Source organism: Perognathus longimembris, chromosome 5 (assembly GCF_023159225.1).
Source record: "Perognathus longimembris pacificus isolate PPM17 chromosome 5, ASM2315922v1, whole genome shotgun sequence".
Classification (NCBI taxonomy): Eukaryota; Metazoa; Chordata; class Mammalia; order Rodentia; family Heteromyidae; genus Perognathus; species Perognathus longimembris.
Window position 1 is genome coordinate 70224636 of NC_063165.1, and position 14536 is coordinate 70239171.

Sequence of the window (14536 nt, forward strand, 5' to 3'; positions counted from 1 at the left end):
TGAGGTGCAAAGCATGGACACAGACCTGAACAGTACTCAAAAAAATATTAGGATTACTCCTCTATTAGAATCCTGACCCTGTAAATATCCAGGTCAGTCTTGACTAACTAGTATAACTAGTATAATTAAGGGTGTAACAAAGAGTACTTGAAATCACATTGGGAGTCAGCCATCAATTAATCTTGCTTATAAAACTGCATTGATTTTTTTTTTCAAATCTCACTAAGCTAGTTTATAAAGCTCCCCTACAATCTTCTACTATACATGTTAATTTTTCCAGTGTGTAATTTAATTAAAAATTAAATTTTAATGATAATACTTTTTAAAGTCCTATAGTGGAGTAGGAAATGAGAAACAAAACTAAACATTCTTTAGCTAATATTTTACTTTAGTGATACTTTTGCTTGGTTTTTGTTTTTGAGATAATGTTTTGTGAGTCCAGAAAGTGAGTGTAACTCAGGATGGTCACAGTTCTCCCATCCTCCTGCTCTGCTTGTCAGTGATGAGATTACAGGTGCACCTCACCATACCTGGCAATTTAAAGATTGCAGATGTGAGTTTTCAAAGCTAGCTTTAGTCATATTTTTGTGAAGGCAATTTGATATTTTAAAGTAATGCTATGTGACTTATTTTTGGAGAAGAGAATTTACAGACTCATTACAAAATGACAGAAATATAAATAGGATCATGGTTATATTTGTATTAAAAGTACCTTTTAATTAAAAAAGTATTATCTTTAGGTTCTGTTAGTTCTCCACTTGGCAATAAAATTTCTCCATTTTTATATTTTGAACAATCCAAGAAGAACCTAGATTTTTTTCCCTTGTTTGTCAGTGTGCCATCCTTTTTGTTAATGGTTTTAATGATAATAATTTCATAAAAATCATCTGACTCTAACTTTCAAGGACACTCTACTGCTTTAGAAAAATACTTTAATATTACATAAAGGCTTATAATAAACTTATTTCTACTGTAAGGTGATATATTCTAATTACCATATCCTAATATTACCATAAACAATGATACTTCTAGTCCAATGATCTCTGGGTATGTTAAGAGAAATGATTACAGCCTCATCAAGATTACATTCTTTTGTCGCTCATTCTTTCTCCACCACCAAATAGGCTATTTGTTACAGTGTAGTCAGTGTAAATTTTTATAACTTTTGGAAAATCTTCTAGAGAAAAATACCTACAATTTTATATATTACTTAATTCAATGAAGTATTTCAGCAACTAAAATGACAAATATTCAGAAGCAAAAATAAAGAACCATTGTAAATATAAATTAAATTTATTTGCCTAAACAATATGGAGTTTAAGATGTCTGTGTTTTATATATTTCTTGATAAATGTTTAATGGAAATGTGTTCATTTATCATTTATCTCAATCAATTACTAATATTTAAAAATAATTTTCAAATACTTTTTTCAAAATAAATATCTGCGTTGTGTGAACAGGCATGTGTGTGTGTGTGTATGTGTATGTGTATGTTGTATGTATAGCCTATGTCTTTAATTAACAAAAGTCTTAGAATGGACATTGTGCTCCTATTAATGTATAAGAATTAAAGCTGTATTCATATAATATTCATTAGTCTATTTTTTGTGTTTGACTAGTTTGACAGAGCAAAGGCTCGTTTAAAAGAACCAGGAAGAAGGATACATGTGAATTATCCAATATGATACAAGCCAATTTTCAACTTTATATATAAATAAAATACAATATTGTACCTATATGCCAAATGAAGGCAAATTTTTAACACAAAAATCTGCAATCTAACATAGCAATATAATACAAAATATGAAACAAATTTTTTTCTCAGATAAGTAAGTATTCCATATTAACTTTTGATAATGGAATCAATTATTAGTTTGCTTTAAAATATTTGCCTATTTAGACAACTATTTCCACTTTTAAGTTTGTATCCTCTTGACATATGTATTTTATATTTCTTTATACTTATCAACATTCTATTTTGAAGTATTTCAGGAAACAGATCCAATCACAAACATTTATATTGATTTACTTGGTGCTTTCCCCTTTCAATTTTGTTACATGCAACCTTACGAGCATTACAAATCTACCTCATGTAATCACATACATAGGCTAACTCAACTACACAATATTTTTTACAAAAAGTAAAGAATGTGTTCCAGAATTTTAAGGATAAGATTTATTTATGTTGGACAATTGAAAATTACAGAAATAAGGGTCAATGTGTTTATCAATCCATATGTATCCTCTTTAATAAATAAATAACAATTAGAAAGCATAAATAATAAATGCTGACTTTAATTAAAACTCTTTAATAGGCTATGCATTTTTTAACATTCCCTTTAATTACATTTGTGTTGGAATTTTTTATTTTTTGCCAGTCCTGGGCCTTGAACTCAGGGTCTGAGCACTGTCCCTGGCTTCTTTTTTGCTCAAGGCTAGTACTCTGCCAACTTGAGCTATAGTGCCACTACTGGCCTTTTCTATATATGTGGTACTGAGGAATTGAACCTAGGGCTACATGTATACAAGGCAAGTACTCTTGCCACTAGGCCCTATTCTCAGCCCTGGATTTTCAAATACTGTAGTTGTGTCTTGAGCTCCCTTCTCTTTTTCTGGACATTGTCCTGGATAGTTATTAGGTTTCCTCATTCTATTCTCTAGTCTTCTATAATTGTTCTTTTGTACTTAGTATGTCATGATTTCTCAGTACTATATGTTGATTGCTTTTTCAGTGTGGACCTTCAGTGTATTAATTCTTTTCTCATTTGTGTCTACTTAAATGAAAAATCATTTCATTAAAAAAACTGCATTTTACAATTTTATTTCCAACTTTTATAAGTACCTTTATTTCCTCTTTGTATTTTTAATCTACTTAATGATATAAACACAAGCATTATAATATTTTATAGCACTTTTCTATAAGAATTGTTATTCTAAATTATTTTAGATCTTTTCCTCAAAATGAGATTATTTAAAAATCTAGTTTTATTTTATTGTAAAGGTGATATACAGAGGGGTTACAGTAATATAAGTAAGGTAATGAGTACATTTCTTGCCTCCTGCCCCCCCAGCCCCACCCCCCACCATGGATTGTAAAGTTCATTTCCACATAGTGTCTTGTGAGTATAGCTGTTACACTGGATCACCCTTAGTCCTTTGTTTGACCACTTTGTTATTCCCCTTCCCTTCTCCAATTCAGATAAACATACATACAAGACACAGGATACTAAAATCAAAAACAGTGACTATAAGGGATAAACCAAAGGAAAAGAAAAAAAAAAGGAAGAGAAAGAAAGAAAGGAGAAAGGAAGATTAGAACAGTAAATAAACAACAACACAAAATCCCTCTTGTTTCCATATCTTGGATTTCATTTTCACTACCATCATTTTATAAAGTCATATGTGCATAGCTACTGAGATGTTGTGATCTTCTGCTAGGACTATCCTAGACAGTTACTAGTCATTACAAATGAGGAAAACCATGGAGCTTATGTTTCTTTGTGTCTGGCTCACTTCACTTAGTATGATTGTTTCCAAGTCTTTCCATTTCCTTACAAATGGGGTGATGTCATTCTTTCTGGTGGAATCATAGAATTCCATTGTGCATATATACCACAGTTTCTTGATCTAGTCAACTATTGAGGGGCATCTGGGCTGATTCCCTGTCTTAGCGATGGTAAATAATTCTGCAACGAACATGGTTGTACTGGTAGCTTTAGTGTGGCCTTGTTCTTGATCCTTTGAGTAAAGCCTCAAAATGGTGTTGCTGGATCATAGGGGAGTTCTATATTTAGTCTTTTTAAGAAGCTCCATACTGATTTCGAGAGTGGTTGGACCAGTATACATTTTCCTCAACAGTGTAATAGTGTTCCCATATGGCCACATCCCCTTCAGCATCTACTATTTTTTCTTTTCTTGATAATGGCCATTCTAACTGGGTGAGGTAGAATCTCAATGTGGTTTTGATTTCTACTTCTTTTATGGCCAGAAATGTAGAACACTTCTTCATGTCTCTATTAGCCATTCTTATTTCCTTTCCAGAGCAAAATGAAATTTATTTTCATTTGTAAATTGTGTGTTTCGGGTTAAACTTCATGACATTAAAAGCATTTTTCTATTTTTTTCTTTGCTTTTAGGGATCCTCTCCAGAATCACAATATAGAACTCTTTGTGCTACATGGCACTGGCTTATAATTATAATGGTGGTTTGACATCCTTTTCCTATAGCGTTATTGGAAAGGACAATCTTAGGGAAGAAATTAAACACAAAGAGCAGATGATGTGGCTCAGGCACCAACTTCTTTAGGTTTACAGCTTATGCAAAGCTAAAACAAGAATTGGAAACTTGTTACAGTGCTTGAGTTTTTAGGAAACCTTTACACACCAATCCTTCATCTAGTGTAGCTCTAGTTTTGTTCTCCATTTCTAGAGCTCCATTTGCAAACATTTATACTGCACATTTACTCAAACATACCTTTTTTTTTTTTTGTGCCAGTCCTGGAGCTTGAACTCAGGCCCTGGGCACTGTCCCTGAGCCTTTGAGCTCAAAGATAGAGATCTGCCACTTAATACACAGTTAATACTTCAGGCTTTCTTTTGTGGTGGTTAATTGGAGATAAGAGTCTCATGAGCTTTCATGCCAAGGCTGGCCCCGAATTGTGATCCTCAGTTCTCAGATATCTGAGTATCTAGGATTAGAGGCATGAGACATAGCACCTGGCTCCTTCAGCATTTTTAATGCCTACAATGGACATATTTTTAGTTTCTTAAGTCCTCTATCTATCTGTCTAGAGAGAGACAGAGAGGCAGGGACAGAGAGACAGACAGATAGAGAGTAAGTCATGGCGCTTGCTCTCTGGGGCTGGGTGCTGTCTCTGAGCTGTTCAGCTCAAGGTCAGTGCTCTTCTACTTGAGCCACAGAACCACCTCCAGTTTTCTGGTGGTTAATTGCAGATGAAGAATCTCATGGCTTTTCCTGCCAGGACTGGCTTTGAACTGCAATCCTCAGATCTCAACTTTCTGAGTAGCTAGGTTTAAGGCTTGGGCCACCAGCACCAGGTTCATTATGTGATATTTGAAAGAGCGTCACACATTTGCATGTCCTTAAAGCTTTAGAATACAATGAAAGCATATTTTCCAGAAGCAAAAACCATTGTAGATCACTTTTGTCTTATGGAAGCTCCACCCATCACATTTAAATTATAATACTTACAAAGTACAGATGTGGCTTGAAAGGAGTTTTTCATGAGCATGGTTATATGTAAAGCATTTCAATTGTACAAACCTTACTTTCATGTTTGTTTCATATCTATTTATTTGATATTAATTTTAAATGCCTTATACATAAAGAGTTTGAAAATCTGTAGCTGTAACATAATAATAAAGTATATAAAACAAGATGCAAATTGAGATGAAAAAATTACATAGGAATTACAAAAGGCTGCTTTTTATTTTTTATTTTTTTGGAGGTTGAATCTTGGGGTCTGTATTAAAAGGTAAGAGACTGTATGATGGACTCCTGTCTAAAAAAACAGCAATGGCAAATACACTTCACATTGATAGGAAACAGAGCCATGAAGGCTGGGCAGGAAACAAAGAACAAACTACAATACCAACTACCAAAGGTTTTTAGTTGAACACACATACCCATCCAGGTTTGCGATGTGACTGACTCTTACATAAAGAAGAAATTTAAGTGAATCCTTAAGACCTGAGATCTGGAACCAGCAGGTATGAATATGCATCCAGATATCAACATTCTTTAGTGGGACATTGTGCCTTGGCTCAAAAGACAGTCAATTTTATGTTCAGTGAATATGGACATGAGGACTTGTTAGATGTCTTCAGATACTATAAAGATTTTGCTAGATCAAGAATGCAAGGACCATAGCCTAGAACTGGGTTAACACTCAAATACTATTACTCTGAAAACACTAAATAAAAAATAATTTATTTTCCTTTAATGATATATGTTTTTGACTATATACATAAAACTATATATAATCATAGGTATAGTTATAATTATAAACATATTGCATATATAGTTATAATTATAAATAAATTAATACATTTATATATACAGTTATAACTATATATGTATACATAAGTATATTTTACTATATAATTATACTTATCTCTATATAAGTTTATTAAGTGTATGTAAATACATGTAAGTATATTTAACTATATATAAGCACATATAGTTATGAGTACATACAGTTATACAACTATAGAATTATACAGTCATACACATAGTAAATGATATATATAAGTGTATATATAACTATATAGAAATAATTGTGTATACCTTCATACTTAATAACATATATGTATATATATGTGTGTATGTGTGTATATGTGTATATATATACATATATATATATATATATATATGGAGAGAGAGAGAAAGATTTTCCCATTTCTAAATGTTAAGTGCCTATAAGCATCTACTAATACCATTAGACTATGAATTCCTTGGGAAAAATGACTTTTTAAAACACCAAAGCCCAGCTTTATCTAGGACAGATAAATAAATCAGTGAGAAGTATACACATTCTTTTAGAGGGCTCTGAAATAGGAAACAAAATCATCTTTACTGGAACATTACACATTGCCTATACATACAAAATCACCATAAACTTTTTATGTGCAACAATGAAAGACATTTTAAAGATATTTAACTATCAAAAGAACAAGTCTTTCCTGAAATAGCATGTTAGGGTTAAATACCTCTGAGCCTATAATATCTGAAAGCAATTGCTATAAACCTCAGGGCACGACTGAGTTATTCAAAGCTCTCAATAACAGTAATGATAATTTCATTCAAGGGTTAGGGGAACCTTTGTTCCTCAGCATTTTTCCTTCCTATTTCATGCAGATGAAAATGTGTGTGAAAAGTCATTCTTTATTTCTCTCTTTCTCTCCTCCATCTACTTGATTCTTTACCATAATGTCTGAATTCAAGTTCTAAATTCTCTTCTTGCTTATTTGTTATACTCTTCACTGAGAAATCTTTACTCAAATTGAATCTCTGAAATGCATGACATAAGCAATTTCATGGTGAGGAAATCACTGGCAAATATGTCTCTCACTTCTCAGCCACAGCAGTTGCTGATGTTAATAAGAGCTAGCTATTTGTTTATCACCAGTGAAATAGATTTCATATTGATTGCTTTGCACCAGGTTTATGGTATTCCTGTTAAGATTGCCAAAAAGAACCATAGAATTAAGCCTCCAGTTGAAGTAAGCACAGAAACACTAGCATATGGCTCTTTGTACTTGGCTTCAAGTCCGAAAATTTTCTGTACTATAGACAAAGTTACAAGTTTATTCTCAGCAAGAATATGTCATCGAATAAAGATGGATTTTAGATTATAAAAAAAATCACATCATGGGCTGGGAATATGGCCTAGTGGCAAGAGTTCTTGCCTCCTACACATGAAGCTCTCGGTTCCCCAGCACCACATATATGGAAAACGGCCAGAAGGGGCGCTGTGGCTCAAGTGGCAGAGTGCTAGCCTTGAGCTGGAAGAAGTCAGGGATGGTTCTCAGGACCTGAGTCCAAGGCCCAGGACTGGCCAAAAAAAAAAAAAAAAAAAAAAAAAAAATCACATCATAAGCCAGGTGCTAGTGCCTCATGCTTGTTATCCTAGCTACTCAGGAGGCTGAAGTCAGAGAACTGCAGTACAAAGTCAATCCAGGCAGAAAAGTCTGTGAGACTCTTATCTTTCATAAACTACTCAGAAAAAGCTGGAAGTGGCACTGTGGCTCAAGTCTTAGAGTTCATAGACAGTGCCCAGACCCTGAGTTCAAGCCCCAGGATCTGAAAAAATAAAAATTAAAGAAAAAAATGACACTTTACTGCTGAAATTTCTTTTTTGTTTTATAACAATTTATTTATTAGCCACTGGGCTATATCTTGAATCTTGCTCATTCTAAATTATTACAAATACACATTTGTAAGAAACTCCTGCACAAAAACCCATAGACTGTTGATAGAAGCATACATCTTAATTGAAATGACAATAATGATGTCATTTTGTTATTTAGTGCTCCATCTGCAAGACTCTGTCTGGCCATTGGAATCTCCAAAATGTCACCATAAAATCCCGGAGAGGCTGAGTCAAGTGTAATTTTACTATGACTATATAGAAACAGATGAAGACTGCCTATCAAAGGAAAGCAGAGGTGAGGTTATTACCACAGCAATTGAGGAAGAACACTTTCCTGCTTGCTTGATTATTCAGATTGGTTATCTATAATAATTAAGTTCATAAACTTGCTTCTTCACTTTACTCTGCCTTTGAAGACGCACTGTTTTTCCATAACTGTTCACACAAGACTTCCCAATTATATGTGAATTTGTACAATAGTCAATTCGTTACTTACAAAACAAGTTATCAACTAACTACTTCCATATTCTTTAGACAAGGAAATCTCTGTAGTGGGTAGTTAAAAAAAATCACATCAGCTATTTTTGCTTTTCTAAGATCAACTGTTTTATTTGAGTGATCATGTGCAAGACAGTTCAAGAACATACATAAATGATATAGAATTTATTGCTAGCAGAAGTTATGAAGGAATTTTAGTTAATTTAGTGACAATTATAATAAAAAGGTAGAAAAGTCTTTACATTATAAAGAAATCAGGAAGATTTTTCAAGCAATTGAAAATAGAGGTCTCTACCAATCCTACAACTACTTGATTTATTTCCTTCCATCTTTAATTATCTAACTTCAAGGCTTGTCGATGAGATTCTCCAGTTCTTTCCACCTCTTCTAGGCTTTCATCACTGAAGCCACTGTATGAACTCGGCACACATGAATCTCTTTATCTTTTTTCCCGCCATTTAACATCATGTATGTTACTTGAGTGACAATCTGCTCACAATATACATTTTCATCTTGACTAAGAAAAATCTGAGAGGGATGGAGGAGAATTTTGGAAGGTGTGACTTTGATCAAGATGCATTTTATTCACAAATTGACATGTTGACTTGAAATTTCTTAGTGTAACTACTTAAAGATAGTTTTCTAAAGATAATAAAACTTGAATTTTATCTTTAAAACATAAATTAAAAATACAAAAGAAAAAGAATTAAGAAAGGTTCCCATCTCGAATGATGTTCAGAAACAATGATGACATTAGGTAAAAATAGTCAAATCTTAAGTTGATATCCAAATTTATGAAGGTTTCAAAACAATGATTATACCATTTGTTTGCATAATGTGGAGTTCATTTCACTTAGCACAAAAAATATGGAATGCTTCATGAATTTGTGTGTCATCCTTGTGCAGTAGCTATGCTAATCTTCTCTGTATCATTCCAATTTTAGTGTATGTGCTGCCGAAGTGAGCACAACCATATTCTTATACAGGGTGATACACCAGAATGAAGAAAAACTGTAATAATATTCTTCATAGTGTGAGCTACATAGTGATATAGGAACAGATACAAACACTCAGTGGTGTTAATAAAGAGATTGTTTTTGTTGAAAGCTAAGGAAGATGAGATGAGTTTATCAGAAAACTGAGAAGCGACAGATGGCCCGCCATGGCTATTACTGGTGACAAGAGTCAATGGGAACATCTCTGAGTTCTAAATTAATTCAAGTATGGGAAATTTCCTATTTCAATTATTACAGATATGGATTTCAGAGGGCTAACTATGGAAGGTTGTAAAATTTATCAGAAATTACGACTAATTAGTTCCTCAAAATTACATTCTTGAAACAATGTTAGTTTTTTTAGTATTAGTAAATATGTGTTGTTTTCACAAAAGTACATATACAGTATTTTGTATTATAATAATTTAGTGGAATGCTGGCTTGTCAATAAAAGATAGCCAAAGACTAAATTAAATAGAATTATAATTTATTTTATGAGTTTGGTACATATGCTTTATGTATACTTTGATAATATAAATAGAAAAAAAATACATAATTTTTATAAATTAAGTTTAGTATGTAGTCCCAAATGCTGTTTGAATATCTTGCAAATTTTATAGATACAGTTTTAGATCAGAAGGGGTATGAAAAATCAGAACAAATCCATGTTTTCAAAATTCTTCAGGATTTTTTAATATATTAGAAAATACTCTGAAAACTAATGAACTTATAATGAAGCTAAATTAAATAACTTTTTCAATGTAACATAAGTTCATTAAAGTACTTCTGTCTATTCATTTATCTATTTATATGTCTATTTTTTAATTTCATACATATGGAGAGATTATTACAATAATGACCATGAAACATTAACAGTGGTAATTGGGATGAAGAGATTTCAGGTAACTTAAAAAATTTGTTCTTTATACTCTACACTGATTAAAATTTCATGGTTAGAATCTATCAGAATGAAGAAGGCATATTTGTATATGTTTGTAATCCCGGCTTCTTTGGAGGCAGAAAGAGGATACTGAGGCTATAGCCAGCCCAGGTAAATGAGTGGCAAGATCTTACTGAAAAGAGTGTTTCAAAACAGGCTGGGGTTGTAGCACAAATGACAATGCTTTTGCCTGTGTGCAAGGCCCTGTGTCAAATCTCTAGCATCGAGAAAGGAAAGTTTATCAAAAGGTAGGTTTCCATAAGAAGAGGAATTATTTGCTTAGGGAATATAGAAGAATCAAAATAACCACTGGCTTTCCATTAATAAGTTTAAATAACACTTTTTGGTATCTTAGTAATTGAAAAATGAAAATTCAGTTAAATAATTTTATAAATTTTTGCCTAGGTTTCACAAAAATGTCATTAATACTTAAAACTAATTGAAATGTAAGCTTTAATTCAACCCTTAAAGTCTATTGCTCTCGTAAATTTGTCTGTCAGCATGAAGCCCTTGCAAACAAAGAAACAAACATTCTTATGACTGATTAAATAGAAGAAACATCAATAATAGTATACATTTATCCATTTTTATTTAGATTGTAGATGATGATCAAATCTGACTTCCCCTTGCTTTCTTGTTAAGCACTCTCTAGCTCAAGATACAGTACTTTAGAAATGTGAAGATCTGTTCAAAGGCCTTACTCTTAGAAGACACAATACAAATAGTCCTTCTGCTATTGTTATTCTTAATGTGGGTAAGATGAAGTGAGGTATTGACAGAAGTGAATCAGCTGCTCATAGAACAGACAATAAAGAGATGTTAAAAGGGAAATCACCTTATCAGATCAGGTCCACATTCACTAGGAAAGATCATAAACATTCCGGAAAAATTCATTGCCGTTCCTCACAAAATGATGATGGCAGCTATGGTATCAGTACTAGGGCCATTGATTAAAATGGAGCAGGTCTAAGAACATGATGTTCCTGTTTAAGTGTGAACATTTTAAGAAAGTAGTAGGTATTTATAAGATCTCCCACAGTGGTTCTATATAAGATCACTTATGTATCAGTAATTTTAACAGTGGATCCTAAACTAAAAACATTTTGGATTTACAAATCCCTCTTGATCAACATAAGACAGAGAGAGGGAGAGACAGAGAGAGACAGAGGGAAAATCCTAACAAATTCACAAAGCTTTATTTTGAGACCCATGTTGTGTGAACTCTTTCGTTTTAGTCAAACATGATTTATACATTCTAATTGGCTGTTTTTGATTTTGCCTCTTGAATCTTTTGAAGTTCAGATTTTGTAATGAGTTCTAACAGAGATTATGTAATTTACTTTCCTATCTTATTCTACAAGCTAAAAATCAAGCCCAAACACCACACTCTTTCCCTTTGTCTAGCCACCAAATGGAAGCAGTTGTGATCAGTGGTATTTTCACTAACATCACCAGCAGGTGAGTCTTCCCTATAGATCCCATGGAAGGAGAGGATCAACCCCCCCAATTAGAGAAAGATGTTTGAAGATTAGCAGAGTAATGTCAAAATTGGTATTTATGCACAGCACTCGGTATTTATGTCTACCACTCATTATATAGCAGTTAAGCTTCAGTCATAAACCAGTGTTCCCTAAAGGGATTAAGATGGAAATATGCTTCTGGCAGCTTGATCCAAGCATTAATAAAAAAGACAGCACATTTCCTAAAAATGATTAACTCTTGACTCCAGTTCAAATTCTAATTCAGCAATATTTTCTTCCTTCAGCAAGACCTTTTCCACCAGGCTTCAGTAATTAAAGTGTGCTATGGAGGGGTAGGGTCTCTTTTGATAACAATAATAACAGACAGCATGAGTTAAAATCTTTTTTTTTGTCTGTTGTAGGGTTTGAATTCAGGGCCTGGGTGCTGTCCCTGACCTTTTTCACTCAAGGCTAGCCACCTTGAGCCACAGAACTACTTCTGGTTTTCTGGTGGTTAATTGGAGACGAGTACCATGAACTATCCTGCCTGGGCTGGTTGGAACCTCAATCCTCAGATCTCAGCCTCCTGAGTAGCTAGAATTCCAGATATGAGCCACTGACACCCAGCTATCAATTCAAATACGATTATTCTTACACATTGTCTTAGGAATTAAAAAAAGAAAAAACATAATTTCATGAGAAATTTAAAGAAAGGAATTAACATTTTGGAAACTTACCGAATATGCACAAAAGGAAGAGAAAGTTCTACTTCTTCAAGGTAAAGTTCAAATCTAAGTAGTAAATGAATGTTAAATTGTGATGGTAATGGTTTATGTCTGTAATCCTAGCATTCTCTCTCTCTCTCTGTACAAGTGTGGGTGGTGCTATGGCTTGAACTCAGGGCCTAGGCATTGCCTTAAACTTTTTCACTCAAGTCTGGTGCTTTTCCATTTAAGCCACAGCTCCAATTCTAGATTTTTTGGCTAAGCTGCCTTTAAACGAGGTTCCTCAGATATCAGCCTTATCAGTAGCTAAATTTACAGACATAAACCACCAGTACCTGGCTTTAGACAGCCTGGGCAGAAAAGTCAGTAGGAATCTTATTACCATCAATTATCAGAAGTGGCTGGGGATATGGCCTAGTGGCAAGAGTGCTTGCCTCCAATACATGAAGCCTTGGGTTCAATTCCTCAGCACCACATATACAGAAAATCGCCAGAAGTGGCACTGTGGCTCAAGTGTCAGAGTGCTAGCCTTGAGCAAAAAGAAGCCAGGGACAGTGCTCAGGCTCTGAGTCCAAGGCCCAGGACTGGCCAAAAAAACCCAAAACAACGACATCAAATATCAGAAGTGGAGGTGTGGTTCAAGTAGAAGAGTGCTAGTCTTAGGAAACAAAGCAAAACCAAACAAAAGACAAAAAAAAAAAACTAACCGAGAGAGAGGCCCTGTATCAGCACAAGCAAAACAACACAAATTTAAAACAAAACAATATAAATATATATGTGTATCTACATACACATATATAGGTATCAGATGATTTTCTCCTATGAGATGTTTCTAAAACATCCTTTGTTGTTTAAGGTTAACTTTTTTTTTTTTTTTTGGAGGGGGTGGATGTTGCCAGGAACATACTTTAGTTTTTAAAGCACATTTCTAACATATGTGAGATTCTGGATTTGATCCTTAGCATTGAAAAAAGGAAAGCAAAAAATAATGAAGATTGAGGAAAAAGAGGAGGAGGAAGAGGAGAAAGAGGAGGAAGAGGAGGAGGAAGAGGAGAAAAAGGAGGAAGAGGAGGAGGAGGAGGAGGAGGAGAAAGAAGAAGAAGAAGAAGAAGAAGAAGAAGAAGAAGAAGAAGAAGAAGAAGAAGAAGAAGAAGAAGAAGAAGAAGAAATAAAGAAGACAAAAAAGAAATTTTAATCTTTTTTATATAATTAGCAGCCACTGGTTATAAAATTTAAAAAACTAGTTCCCGTGTGTACTAGAAGTATTCAAACTTGTTCTGAGTTGATATTTTACTTTGATAAAGGGTTTACAAAGCAGCCTCACTTGCCAAAATGCTGGACAATCTCTATGGCAATTTCAATTGTCACAAGTCAAGAATCAACTGTAAGATTCTCCTCTATTTTATTAACTTACATGCCTTATAGGGTTAAAAATTCCTGTTAGTAGAAAAATTGTCAAAAAATTGATGTCTAATGAAATGGCTTTTTTTTTTTTTTTTTTGTCAGTCCTGGGGCTTGAACTTAGGGCCTGAGCACTATCTCTGGCTTCTTTTTGCTCAAGGCTAGCACTGCCACCTGAGCCACAGCACCACTTCTGGCTTTTTCTGTTTATGTGGTACTGAGGAATTAAACCTAGGGCTTCATGCATGATAGGTGAGCACTCTACCACTAACATTCCCAGTCCAAATGGAATGTTTTGTTATTAAAATATAAGTTTATAATTTAAAGAGATTTGGATTTCTTGAATGATTCTTAAACATCATGTCATAGTCTTTATGAGGGCACTCAATTTAGTTCCTCCATCTGCTTGGTGTGGTTATTATTGACTGCACCAAGCTCTGGCTCTTAGCCTCCACAGTACAATTAGACTGCACTGACTCAAGTGCCAATGTTTCTTTTCTGACTCTATTGTCTGTGGCAAATTACCTTCCAAGCCCAGCCTTTCCTTGTCCACATGGTAGGATGAAGATATGAGCATTTACCTGATCAAGTTGTGGTAGTAAATGAATTCAAGAAAATGAACAGT

At 33.8% G+C, this 14536-nt stretch overlaps 1 protein-coding gene and 1 non-coding gene across 6 annotated transcripts in view; both read right to left on the minus strand.

Moving 5' to 3' along the window:
• Positions 1-14536, minus strand: part of Naaladl2 (N-acetylated alpha-linked acidic dipeptidase like 2) — a 1189792-nt gene that overhangs the window by 141198 nt on the left and 1034058 nt on the right. The window lies entirely within an intron of this gene.
• On the minus strand, positions 9252-9358 carry LOC125352133. The gene has a single exon (XR_007211127.1). It is a non-coding gene; the product is annotated as a U6 spliceosomal RNA (small nuclear RNA).